The sequence below is a fragment of the Chelonia mydas genome, chromosome 2 (genome assembly GCF_015237465.2).
Source record: "Chelonia mydas isolate rCheMyd1 chromosome 2, rCheMyd1.pri.v2, whole genome shotgun sequence".
Taxonomy (NCBI): Eukaryota; Metazoa; Chordata; order Testudines; family Cheloniidae; genus Chelonia; species Chelonia mydas.
The window spans coordinates 103,093,209-103,107,116 of NC_057850.1; the positions used below are offsets into that span (position 1 = coordinate 103,093,209).

The window sequence follows — 13,908 nt, forward strand, 5'->3', positions numbered from 1 at the left end:
ATGCATGGGAATATAGCAAACAGGGAGGAAAAGTGTTAAAACAACAAAAAAGTCCTCTTTGCATATTGTCTTATCTAGCAATTTAGGCAGGTCTAACTTATCACAGACACCCCAAAATCTGGGAGTGGAGAGATACAGCCTTCGCAGCTGCTGCTCCTTTCAACCTGCTCTTAGCTTCAGGGCCAAGGTTTTTAATGCCTTCAAAGTCCTTTGTTTCACTTTTCTCATTTGGATTCCCTGCCTCCAGCGTGGCATTACCAGCCTGTTGGTCAGTGTGTGGTGGGGACAAACCTTCAGAGGAACTGAGACCTGAATGGTTTGTTGATTATCAGTGGCTGGACTATCTACAATTATTGTCTGCCTTCCTGCCAATGTGTAAAACCACTCAGTACTAAGTTACCTCTTTGTACCCAGGTAGCAGGCAGCATGACAGTAATCAGAGAGACAGCAGTTCCCATAATAGTCATTTTTAAATATGTTGATACCTGCCACATTCTTCAAACTCACAGAGTTTTCTCAGATTGTCCCTTTGGGGGGGCAGGACTTTCCCCCCCATTAAATGACCCCAGGGTTCAGCCCCCAAATCCAGTGGGATCCCTTCAGACCTCTGTGAATTTGCTGAAGGCAAAGGCAACTTGTGAGAGGACTCTGTCCAGACTGCACGGCCTTATTTTCCCTTTCCAGCTTAGTGGCAGTGCAATGCAATGGAGCTGAATGCCTCAGACTCTCCTGCCCTTTGCTGCCCTAGGAGATTCTATGGCTTGGAGTCACAGGGACCATGGGACAACAGAAAAGTTAAAGGACTTTTCAAGAGATTCGCCACATAGCTTACAGTGTCTGTTTGCCAGCAGATGTGTCCAGCCCTTATGAGAGACAGAGCTGCACAAACTGCTAGTATGAGCACAGGATTTAGGCACTCTTGAATTTTCATCTCTCCTCTAGCCCTGACTCACTCTTTGGCCTTGGGTTATTGGTTGCAAACCATGTGGAACAAGTAGGCTTTGAGCAGCCTAACAGGTAATGTAAGATTCCTTGCCTCAGTTTCCCCAACTGTAAAATGGGGGTGAATACCACTCAGGCTTGTTCTGAGCATTAGTGTTTGTAAACCACTGTGTATTTGCCAGGTATTATGAAAGAGTGTATCATTAATGGAAACATACATGCATTGCAGCTTCAGGTTAATTTTAATGCAGAATACTTTGGAGAGGTCACTCTAGTTTAGTAGAGTAAGCAAGAATCAGTTTTGCTTCTGCCACTTTGAGATTTGTACTTAGGACATAAGTGGTGACCCATTTTTAACATAACAGCAGATTACACTTCAGCAGAGTGAATAATTTATAGGTATGGTAGCACTAGCCCAATCACAATACAATGGCAGCTTTTAGGCCTGCCTAATTATGGAGGGAGGCAGTGTTCTCTGGCATTTTCCACGTAATTAGCAAAACAGCAAACATGTGAAATGACTGATTCTTTCAAAAGCAGGAGTGCCGGGGTCAATGAACATGCAGAAGGACAGTGGGGCAAAGAAGATGTTATCCAGAGCTTTGTTAAAACTATGGAGGTTCTTTGCGGTTTCAGCAGGCTATAGCATTAGGAGCAGGGTCATCATCTCTCTGCATTTGCTACTGCAAAATGATATTGAGACGTCCCAGAAGGATAGACTATATCTCCCTGGCTTATGCACACAGATGGGATAAAGAAATATTTGTTTGGAAAGAAAAGGACGCTTGGAACTGAGGAAGTATTAGTTTCTGTAACACTAAGTTCTAAAAACCTCCTGAAAGAGGATATAACAAGACTCAGAGGAAGTTTTGCAACACACTGGGTATATACAGTAATTACTAAATATCTATTTCAGGAGTGTCAGGGTCAAGGTGAAATATAGCAAGTAAAGCCCAGCACTGAGAACCTTTAACAAATAAGCCAGGCCTCCAGATTCACTGCCTGTCACCCACCACCTCAAAAGATTGAAATAGGCTCAGAAGCGTATTAAGTATACATGAAGGGACTTTTATAGCTTTTAACAAATATTCCCTCTTCTCTTCCCCTGCAGCCCGAAGAGCACAGCTGCTTTTCTCGGGCAGCAAATTCTCTGAATTGCATCCAGAGTTCAGTTCGTTTGAAATGTAGAACATCTATTTCTGCTTTAATTGAATCTCGAGAAGTTTGCTCTCATTTCCACTATTTTTCAAAGCTGTAGCATCCTATTTAATTTCTATATACAACGTGAATAAAATATCTTCATTATTATGATTTGAAATGGATTAAGACCAAGGGGCAATCAGATTCAGCAAGCTCTATGTCTTCTAGAACATATACTCTCATGTTTTCATTTGTACAAGGTGTAATATCAGGTCCTAATTTTGAAACCCGCTTATTCTTTGCTGGGTTTCAGAGTAGCAGCCGTGTTAGTCTGTATCCGCAAAAAGAACAGGAGTACTTGAGGCACCTTAGAGTCTAACAAATTTATTTGAGCATAAGCTTTCGTGGGCTACAGCCCACGTCTTTGCTGTATTTAAACTCACTTCTAAACTACCATTCTTGTGAAAGGTCATGTGTCGTCTCTGAAAAATATTTGCATTTGAAAGGGTGAATTTCGTCCATCGTGACATACTTAATCAGAATGTATAAAGATGTAGATATTAAGGGACAGTGTCAATGCTTGCATGCTGCAAATCTGATTAACCCTTCAAAATCGTATTTGTCTACCAAATCCACATAATTGTTTGCTCTTAGATTTAGGAGTCATTGTAGACAGTTTATTGAAGGTGTCTGCCCAATGCACCGCAGCTAAAAATGTTAAAGGGACAGAAACTAATACAGGAAATACTGTGCAGACATTATATTGAATGATACCTCAAGTATTATGTCCAGTTTTGGTCACCTCACTGTAAAAAAGCTGCACTGGAAAAATGAAAAGGGTGAGAGACCAGTAATAAATGTGCTTAGAGATCTGTCAGGGTTGACATATGAAGAGAGATCACAATAACTGGGATTATTTACGATAGAAGAAAGAAGATTTTACTTGAAAGAAATATTACAGAATTTGATGTGAAACCTGGTCATTCCTTTCTTTATCTCCTGCCCGATGGTAATGCAAGAAAGAAGGCTCAACGCATAAAATGTAAGGTTCCCTCTTTTCACTTAGACTCACCTTTCTAGTGTCGACTTTACTCTACACTTTAGTGTGTCTAAACTGAGAACTTGATCTTTCAGATGCTACCAACTATAATGCACACTAGTGCAAATGGGCCTGTGGCATCAATGAACTACTCTTGGTAATAAACATTATGATCAGTCATATGTATCTGTAGTATGAGGCTCCTGGATTGTAAGCTCTTTGGGGCATGGACCAGTCTTATTTTTTCTGTATAGCACTTAGTGCATTATTGAGTGCTACATAAATAATACCAAATAAAAAAATAGTTCTTCCTGCAACAGACTGTGGAACTCATTGCCACAGGAAGTCATCAAGTCAGATACAATGGCTGGATTTTAAATTACATTTGTAATTACATGTGCTGAGATAAAGACAATCAAATCTCATGCATCAGACCATAACATGAATGTCACAGGGATCAGAAAGGAGTCACCTATGTGCAGCATTGCACATTTGGCATCAAGTAGCCAGTGGTCCAGGACTCGATTGACCTGACTGCTGTATGGCAGATACAGGCATACTGCTGTATGGCTGTAACCTGCTGCAGTATGGCAGATTTTATTATGTTTATTCTATAAAAATAAGGCCAGTGGCTGATCATTTACGATTACCCTATTGCAACAACTGTGTGTTCATCTCATGGAAAGAGATGTCAATTGCTAGAGTTCATTCTAGAAAAGAGAGAGATTTTTAAGGGTATAAAACATGCCTTGACAGTGCCCTTTTAAACACAGCATATTAGAAATGAATACATTCAAACAAAAACCACCCCTTTATTTTATAAAGCCTTTAAGCAAAATAGGTCCCTGTATAGTTTAAAAGACTATTTTAGCTGCAGAGCAATTTACAAAGAGACCACATAAAAAGAATTGTGGTGTATTAGTTTAGGCAAAAAAAAAAGGCACTTCTATTTAAATGATCAATATGTAAGAAACCAAACCCCAGTTCCCTGGAGAGGTGGGGAACTGCATTACAGAAATGTTTGTAGGGGAGGCGAGGATGCCAGAGCGATTAGCTGAAAGCAGAAAGAAATGCACCGCCCTAGCTTCCGATAGCTAGTTAAAACGATCTGTCAAGCAGCTGTTTCTATGAGCCTCAGCTCCCAGCACACATTAGGCTAATCCGGCACTGCTCCCCACGCTCTCTCTCTCTCACACGCACATTCCCTCTCGTCTCCTCCTGTAACTTTATCAGGGACAATGGTGTAGTTACTGCTTCTTCCCGGTAGCAGGGTGAGTCAGATCAGAGACAGCGGCTGAAGACAAGCTGGTGACGGATTCCCCTCTTCTCCCCCCCCCCCCGTCTTTTTTTTTTTTTTAAATCTGAAACACCAACTAAACCAGGGTTGACTGTGAAGACAACAATACACATCCAACTAGTCAGAGCCTAGTGTACTTGTTATGAAGCTCTACTGTACAAGAGGAACTTTGGGTTACAAGCCAGTGCATTCAACAGCCCTGCCATGAATGAGAATCTCTATATTTAGGTAGGTACATGGTTTGGTTCCCCCCCCCCCGGTTTTAATGAGAATTATAAACCTGGATCCTTCTGATTATCACTGTGAATGGTGTCGGTTTGGATGCTATAGTTTTGTGCATTCGCTGTCTGCAGTGTGTTAGGAAGCTCTAGAAGTAATTATGGTTATGTTTCAACAAATGCTTTCCTAACTGTCAATATTAAATTACAAGATGGATGTTACCATTACTATTAAAATAGATGTGTGAGATTAGTGTGACACTCCAGGACAACAGGGAATTTATGCGTGGAGCTCAAAGTTGTAAAATGAATTGAGCATCACAGAATCTGTGACGGTTTTTACAATGTCTGTAGAAGGTGGTGGATTCTAAAGTATGAACATGCCAAATCAAGAAAAGTGCTCAAGAGTAGGGAAAAATGGTACAGAAAGTATATACTGTAAGAGTAAAGTTTGTATGTTATGTCTCCATGGCTCACCAGTCACAGGTCAATAGTGTGAAACTATCCACTGAGTTTGGAGAAGTTGTCCTCGGTATTTCTACCTAGGTTACCACTGCCAGCCAGTTTGCCCTAATGAGCAGATAAGATAGTGGGGACCTAAATGGAAAGGAAAAATATTATAAATGAAAAATAAAAGACTTAAATTGTAAGAGATTGGAAGTAATCAAGCTAGTAGCTGGAGGTTTTTTTTCTTTTTTTTTTTTAAAGGCTGTTGTCACAAAAGCAGTTGCTGTACCAAGCCTATAGTCTACGAAGGTCCTAGAGCACTGGTGTGGGGTTTTAGGGAGAGAGAGCGTGAAACAATCTTTTGTGTAGTTGTAATCTGTACATTTGAAAAAAACCCTTTTTGTTTGTGTGCATTCTTTAAGGATCTGAATAGCTGTGCCAGGAAAAGCATGTTAATCATTTTTATCACTGCATGGAAGCTTGTTTCTATCCAGAAGACATCTCAGAATTCCCTTCGATTTTGTTTTTCTATTCCCAGCAAGCTTTTATGGTATTATCAGTTTGAGAAAGGATTGACCCTCTTAAACTCTTCCCCCTTTAGCCTTTGGGTAGTGCCCAAGCCGAACTGGTGCAAACATATTGCACTTTCACGTTGTACTACACTTTACATGCTCTGTGTACACTCAAAAGCTTGTGTCTTTCACCAACAGAAGTTGGTCCAATAAAACGTATTACCTCACCCACCTTGTCTGGTCACAAAAGGTCATTCTAATCCTGTCTTCCTATCCTATCTGATCTTTAAACTTTTTAAAAAGGCTGTTTGGTCGCTTTCTGGAAGATGGTGTTTGTTTTTGTTTGTTTGTTTTGCCATTTTGAAGGTTAAATATAAAGGTATTTGGCAAAGCTGCACATTTTCAAGCACCAGTTTTGCATTATTTAATCCGACTATGCATTTTGCCACGCTGATCTTAATTACTGTGTTTTAGCTGCTGTCACACAGCAGGAGAGTGCAGGAAACACTCCCAAATTGGAAGCATTATCATCAGTATTCTCCAACAGCTAATTAGTATTCAAGAACAAATCTCTCTCTGTGAATAAACAAAAGGCAGGGGTGTGTCCAACGAGGGTGGCATTGGGGGATGAGGAAATTGCTTCCCAGGGGAAAAACTCTACTGTGCTAGCTGCCAGTCATAGCTGAGAAATTACTTAAAAGTGGTTTCAGAGTAGCAGCCGTGTTAGTCTGTATCTGCAAAAAGAAAAGGAGTACTTGTGGCACCGTAGAGACTAACACATTTATTTGAGCATAAGCTTTCGTGAGCTACAGCTCACTTCATCGGATGCATGCCGTGGAAAATACAGTAGGAAGATTTTATATACACAGAGAACATAAAACAATGGGTGTTACCATACACACTGTAACGAGAGTGATCACTTAAGGTGAGCTATTACCAGCAGGAGAGAAAAATAAAGACTGGGAGTGGATGTGTCATTACACAAAGTAAAACTATTTCCCCATGTTTATTTTTCCCCCTACCGTTCCTCACATGGTCTTGCCAACTGCTGGAAATGGCTCATCTTGATTATCACTACAAAAGGTTTTTTTTCTCTCCTGCTGGTAATAGCTCAGCTTACCTGATCACTCTCGTTACAGTGTGTATGGTAACACCCATTGTTTCATGTTCTCTGTGTATATAAAATCTTCCTACTGTATTTTCCACTGCATGCATCCGATGAAGTGGGTTTTAGCCCACGAAAGCTTATGCTAGTCTCTACGGTGCCACAAGTACTCCTGTTCTTTTCACTTAAAAGTGGTTCTTCACAAGAGGCAGAATATGCTGCACAGGGCTACTGTGGTCCACATTGTCCTGTCCATATTCAAGCAGGGCTCCCTACTGAAAACAAAGGGGAGTTCTGATTTAAATAAATAGGAAAATATGGCAAATTGTCTTTTGATAATAACTCAACACTGATGGGTTATGGTTAAGTAAATGATACACTGTAGCTCTAAAATACACCAAACATACCATAATTTGTTCTGTACATTCAAAATCCCTGCAGCCTGCAAAGGTGGGGGCGCTGCCTATGGTACTCGTCACTACAGATTAACTTTGACAACCTGGACTTTAAGTCTTTGAAAAGCCACATATTGCTTAAGATATATAAAAATTGTAACTTGACCCTAACCTACCTTTTTGTATCCAGGCGACATTTTCTTGAGTGTTTTTTGGTGTTTGGAGCCGTGGACTGAGAGTCAGGGCTCTTGGGTTCCACTCCTGGTTCCACCAACGGCTTCCTCTGAAATTTTCTGTGTTTACATCCCTGTAACACAATTTACACCCCTGTAAAATGAGAATACAGGGATGCTATGAAACCATTAATATTTGTTAAGCACTTTGGGATCTTCAAAGGAAAACGACTCTTCAAGGAGCCTGAGGGGGACCATCCCAGCATATGCAAGTAAAATGGGTTGCTATTGCTTTTTGTGTCAAGGTCTGTGACCATTTCATTCATCCGCAAACGCTCAAAGTAACAGCTGTGCAAAGCCTGGCCTTGATCATATGCTGATACATCTTATTATATTATGCTGAGTGGAACTGCTAGCACTGTGTTCATGAAACTTAAATAGCAGCCTTTTGCCCTGCATATAAACCTGATCAAGAGGAGAGATAATTTTCACAGTACATACTGACTCAGAAATGGGCCACAACTGCCTTCTTACTAGGAAGGAGTAGGGATAAAAGTAAAGCAAGTATTTATATGTGCACCATTTCTTCCCAAAAAAGAGGGATGCCTGATCTGACTTTATGCTTTATGCGCAGCAGTGGCTAGCAACACTGTACACTCAGGAACAACTCATTTACTGGGGTAATTTTTGCCTGCCAAACTAAGCTGCTGGCTGAGGGAGACAGGCAGCTTGTGTTTGTGGTCATTCAACCGGCAAAGAATACCAGCTGTAAATGGACAATGTAGCAATGCCTTAGAAGCATGCGCACACAGCTGGTTAATAGATGTAGATGGGGATGTGTAGTAGTGTCATACAGGCTGTTGTCATGTCAACCTCAAGTTATATGGTTACTGGATGATTCTATTAGTGAAATGCTAAGAATTCTGGGTGTTTTCCCTTTTAGCAGGAGCTTGGTTTCTCTGTGAGATTCACTCTGCTTCATGTCTCCTCACCCTTCTCATGATTTCTTTAAAGGAAATTTTATTGGTTAGAGAATCTGAATATTATAATGAAGAAAAGGGACAGATTTGCCTCTTGCTCATGCCAGTTTTGCACAGTGACTTCAACAGAGCTATGCCTGATTTGCACCAGTGGAAGCCAGGGAGGAGAATCAGGCCACAATGAGTTAAAAAGGTCTTTTGATGAAAGACCTAATTCTTCCCAGTGTAAATCCAGAGTAAACCCACTGATGGCAGTGGACTGACCTCAGCTTTACATTGGTGTGAACTGAAAGCAGAACATAACCTCCTTCCAGAGCTAACACCTGTCCACAGCTGTAAATCCCTTTGGAAGGTGGGTGGGTGGAAGGTGGTGGTGAAAAGCTCTCTCAGGCCCTGCAGTGCTGCAGGACCAGTGGCTGGCCAGTGCTCTCCCTGCAAGGAAGAGTGCTGGTTGGGGGGGAATGTGGCTAGAGCACTCAGCAGATTTAATAATTTTATTAAGAAAATGTTGAAGTAAAAAGAAAACAGTACAGAGTTTAGGCATAGAAGTTTCTGGTTATCAGGGAATAAGGTACAGATTATCAAGGGGTGCGAAATTCGGTTTAGGAACGGGTGGCGTAAGGAATACATAATCTGCAATCTCCCCAATTTGGGGTAAAAGTTTAACCAGTCAAAGTACAGACATTGAGATATGGGGGTATGTTGTTCACATAATGGCTATGTTCAGGTGTGGAGTATAATGAGTGAATACGATGATGGGGATGGATCTACCCTCATGTGGTGGGATTTAATGTTCAGTGAGTTTATGGTTCCAGTTCATATGGTCCAATGGAAAAAGCCTCTCAGTCCCTTTTGATATACTGAGACCCTGTCAGCAGGACACCTATTGAGCCCTCAGCAAACAGCTGCCTGTTTCATTAGCAATAAGTGATGCAGCTGGGAGAGTTGTAAGAAAGAGATCTTTATTGAGCATGCTGAGAGGCCTGTGCTTGTCTGGTGATAGCCTGGTGACCAGTTTCCATTCCTGATTTTTCAGGTCTCACACCAAATTAGTCTATCCTGAAACTGACACTCTTTCTCCAGTCCAACCCCATCATACTACAGTCTCCTTTCCTGGTAGAGCTTGCATGAGAAGATAGAGGGTAGCAATGCAATCACTGTCTTCCCCTGGGGGTGAATGGTGCAGCAACTCTCACTGCAGCAGGAATGGAGGTGGGGGGGGGGGCCCTGCAATTTCCATATCCTTATGGCAGCAGGGTAAGTCAAGTCCACTTTGGTATACACCACCGCTCACCATCAATAAAACAAACACTCACTGCAAAGAAAAACACATGCCTTCTTCTATGCACAGTAATAATCAATACCTTGCAAATTATGTGTGGTGAAGGACCAGCCCCTGCTCCTATTGAAGTCTATGGCAGTGCAGTGGGAGCAGAATTGGGCCCCCAAGGCAGTTTCCATGGGATTTAGGTTCAGAGCACTGAAAGCTGAAAGTACAAACTTTTAAAACCCTTTGATACTGAAGTGAGCGGCGGTTCTGAACAATGCACAAGCCCACTCATGCCTGATGCCAGATTAATTAAGGAGTAGCAGAAACACAACCAAGGTCTTGCTGCACTCTGGCATTGTTTAAAAAGCAACCACCAGCACAGACTGTCTTTGTAACAGGAAGTTATGGAAAAAAGCAGGCAACCCAAACTCTTCCTTAATTGCTTTTGGTACCTGCAGTCTGCTACTAACAATTACAGGTGCTTGCCTGGGTCTTTTTTACACAAGCTCTTGGTCTAAGGCCCTCCTTAGGATGTGAATTCTTTAAGCATGAGCAACAATAACAAAAAAAAGAGCTAATATATTTTTTATTGCCTTTTTTGTTATTCTTGTATTCTCTAATTTTCCCTGCCGTAAACACAAAAGAAATGATGGATTAGCCACAAAACATGCAGGCCTCTTTCTGCTTTTCAGTATAAGGAACAAATTGAAACTGACAGTTCCCTGGAACCAATGCAATACATGAAGCATTCACAATACTACATTTTATCTCCCAGCCTTTTAAAGTATCAGAAGCACCATAGTCCTTTAGTGCATATAGTAAGTTGACCTTGACTGACAGTCAGCCATCTAATTTCTGCTATCCCACTGCTCACAATATGTACTCCTCAGACACTCAAACATTCAGATTAACTACAGTAACTGGAGCTTCTGAGGTCAGCTCAGCCTGCTGGTAACACCATATCTGTTTCTAGTAATCTGATTTTCAGAGGGCAATAGTAGTTTAACCAAAGCATTTAGGAGATTCATCAAATTTAACCTTGTCCAAAAGATGCCATTAAATAGCAAACTGCAAAACCTCTGTCAACTAGAGCAGCTTTTGGATTTGCAACAGAATTTGATCAGGGTGTATATGACAAGGTTCTGGGATTAGCCTACACTTTAGCTTTGAGAAAAGATCATGCTAGTACGGTCAGTCAGGCTAGACATATTATTTAAGCCTCTCCATTCAGGCAAATGAAGGGGATGAACTCACTTATAGTGAATCTGTTGGAAACAAGCAAGTTAGCAAATAGCCATAGGAGTGTTTTGTTTCAACATATGGAGCAAAAGCAGGGATTTCCCTACACCCCACCCTGAATTCCCCCATCCCCTCCTCAGTGGTCAAACCAACCAAGAATATACCAATATGTCATCTGAAGTTTCAAGTGTTGTATCTACATCCAAACAGACCGAAGCACAAATACAGCTACCTACTGAATAAACAGTGTCTCTACAACTTGAAGGCAGTTCCGATGTTTGTCAGTCAAACTTTTCCCGTTTATTGAAGTTAGAAAAGATGGCTAGTAATGCACCTCTTGCAAAAAAGCTTACGAAGAAGGAAAGCTTCCCACTGCTACAACTGATAAAACTGGAGAAGCTTGATTTTCCAGACCAATCAGCAAACCCAGTGCTGACAAACTACATGAAAAGGCTGCAAAACACCAAGCCTCTAGACCCCATTGACATGCAGAAAGCCTTAGAAGCTAGTCACTCTCAAAGCCAATTTTAGAAGTACTTTATGAGGCTGTTAAGAATGCTGGGAAGAGATACTACAAACCGGAGGCCAATGTTAAAATGCATTGTCACTTGTTAACCCTGAAGTTGGACACTGGTTCCGATCAAGACTGACAAATGCTCACTATCTTTATGCAAGAAACTCAACTGACTGGCTAGAAGCATGCAGTGCAACAGTGAAAGACACAGCAACTGAAAAAATGAAGAACTCTCTCTCATCACATTAAAAAATTTGCCTACATGGCTGATAAATGTGCCGATGCAAATTGGTGTCAAGTATTAATTCATTGCATACATTATCTTGATGGCAGTGGTAGACCAACAGATGCATTTCTAGAGGTTCAGGTTATTAGCTGCATCTGTGACAACTTACGTCTTAGAGTCAAATACTTGTAAACTGGAGCCCAAACAGATGGCTGCTTGTGCATTTGATGGAGCTGCAAACTTCTCTGGAAGACATGATGGAGTACAAGCTTTGTTCAGAGAAAAGTGAAACCCTAATCTCTCCTATACACACTGCAGAGGCCATTTTAACTTCAGTACCGAGAAAGATAATGGAGCAAATAATTAAGCATAATAAGATAAGTAATAATAAGGTAATTAATTTAATAATAAGTTAAGGTAATAATAATGTGAGAAGTAACAGTCAGCATGGATTGTCAAGAACAAATCACATCAACCACCATGATAGCTTTCTTTGACAGGGCAACAAGCGGCAAATAATTAAGCATAATAAGGTATAAGTAACAATAAGTTAAAGTAATAAGGTGATAAGTAACAGTCAGCATGGTAGCTTTCTTTGACAGGGCAACAAGCCTTGTGGCTAGGAAGCAAGTAGCAGAAGTGCAAAAAGAAAAGGAGTACTTGTGGCACCTTAGAGACTAACCAATTTATTTGAGCATGAGCTTTCGTGAGCTACAGCTCACTTCATCGGATGCATACTGTGGAAATTGCAGAAGACATTTCCACAGTATGCATCCGATGAAGTGAGCTGTAGCTCACAAAAGCTCATGCTCAAATAAATTGGTTAGTCTCTAAGGTGCCACAAGTACTGCTTTTCTTTTTGCGAATACAGACTAACACGGCTGTTACTCTGAAACGTAGCAGAAGTGGTATAGCTTGATTTTAGTAAAGCTTTTGATACTGTCTCCCATGACATTTTCATAAACAAATTAGGGAAATACAACCTAGATGGAGCTACTATATGGCGGTGCATAACTGGTGAGAAAACCATTCCCAGAGAGTAGTTCTCCGTGGTTCACAGTCAAGCTGGAAGGGCATACTGAGTGGGGATTGGTCCTGGGTCTGTTCTGATCTTCATTAATGATTTAGATAATGGCATAGAGAGTACACTCATAAAGTTTGCCAATGAGACCAAGCTGGGAGGGGTTGCAAGTGATTTGGAGGATAAGATTAAAATTCAAAATGATCTGGACAAACTGGAGAAATGGTCTGAAGTAAATAGGATGAAATTCAATAAGGATACAGGCAAAGTACTTCACTTAGGAAGGAACAATCAGTTGCACATATACAAAATGGGAAATGACTGCCTCGAAAGGAGAACTGCAGAAAGTATGTAGCAATACCAATTCTTCTGCTCTACTCCATGCTGATTAGGCCTCAACTGGAGTATTATGTCCAGTTATGGGCACCATATTTTAGGAAAGATGTGGACAAATTGGAGAAAGTCCAGAGGAGTGCAACAAAAATGATTAAAGGTCTAGAAAACATGACCTATGAGGAAAGATTGAAATAATTGAGTTTGTTTAGTCTGGAGAAGAGAAGATTGAGAGGGGACATGGTAACAGTTTTCAAGTACCTAAAAGGTTGTTACAAGGAGGAGGTAGGTAAATTGCTCTCATTAACCTCTGAGGATAGGATAAGAAGCAATGGGCTTAAATTGCAGTAAGGGAGGTTAGGAAAAACTCCCTAACTGTCAGGTAGTTAAGCACTGGAATAACTTGCCTATGGAGGTTGTGGAGTCTTTGTCTAAGCTGCTCTTAAAAACTTCCAGTGATAATCACCTGTCAGGGATGGTCAAGATAATACTTAGTTCCCTGCACTCAAAGCAGAACTGAATTAGAAGACCTCTCAAGGTCCCTTCCAGTTCTATGATCTACTCAGCTAGCACTTGTACTAACTGCAGAATCTTCAAAAGACATTTAAAAAACCCATAAATTTAATGTCTTTGTTATACTCTTTTTTTCAACAAAAGTCCAAAAAGACTGAACATCTTAGAAAAAACAGAAGATGCTCTAGAACTGAAGTTCAGATTAGTTCAACCTGGAGAAACTCACTGGTTTCTCATGAGCGATCTTTGGCTGTTGTCTTAAAATTACTGAAACCATTATTATTGCCTTTGGACAGTATCTAGCAAGATGGGATCTAAGAAGTGAGGCTGGCGGACTCAGAAGACAATTTTGCTACTAAGTTCAGAGAAGACAATTGCCATTCTCTGTCTTATAAATCTACTGTTGAAACCACTTGAGTCATTAAACAATGCCATCCAGGCATCTGCTACAACAGTTGTAGATCTTTGTCCAGCAATGGAAGCTACACTTGGATCAATCAGATAGAGATCCATTAAAAACATACTGGAAAAAGCAAAGACTTCA

The 13,908-nt window shown here is 40.9% G+C and overlaps 1 protein-coding gene across 8 annotated transcripts in view; it reads left to right on the forward strand.

Annotated features, from left to right (window-relative positions):
• The window catches only part of RIPOR2 (RHO family interacting cell polarization regulator 2), a 96,713-nt gene that overhangs the window by 19,072 nt on the left and 63,733 nt on the right, over positions 1 to 13,908 (forward strand). The gene's annotated exons all lie outside the window — the stretch shown is intronic.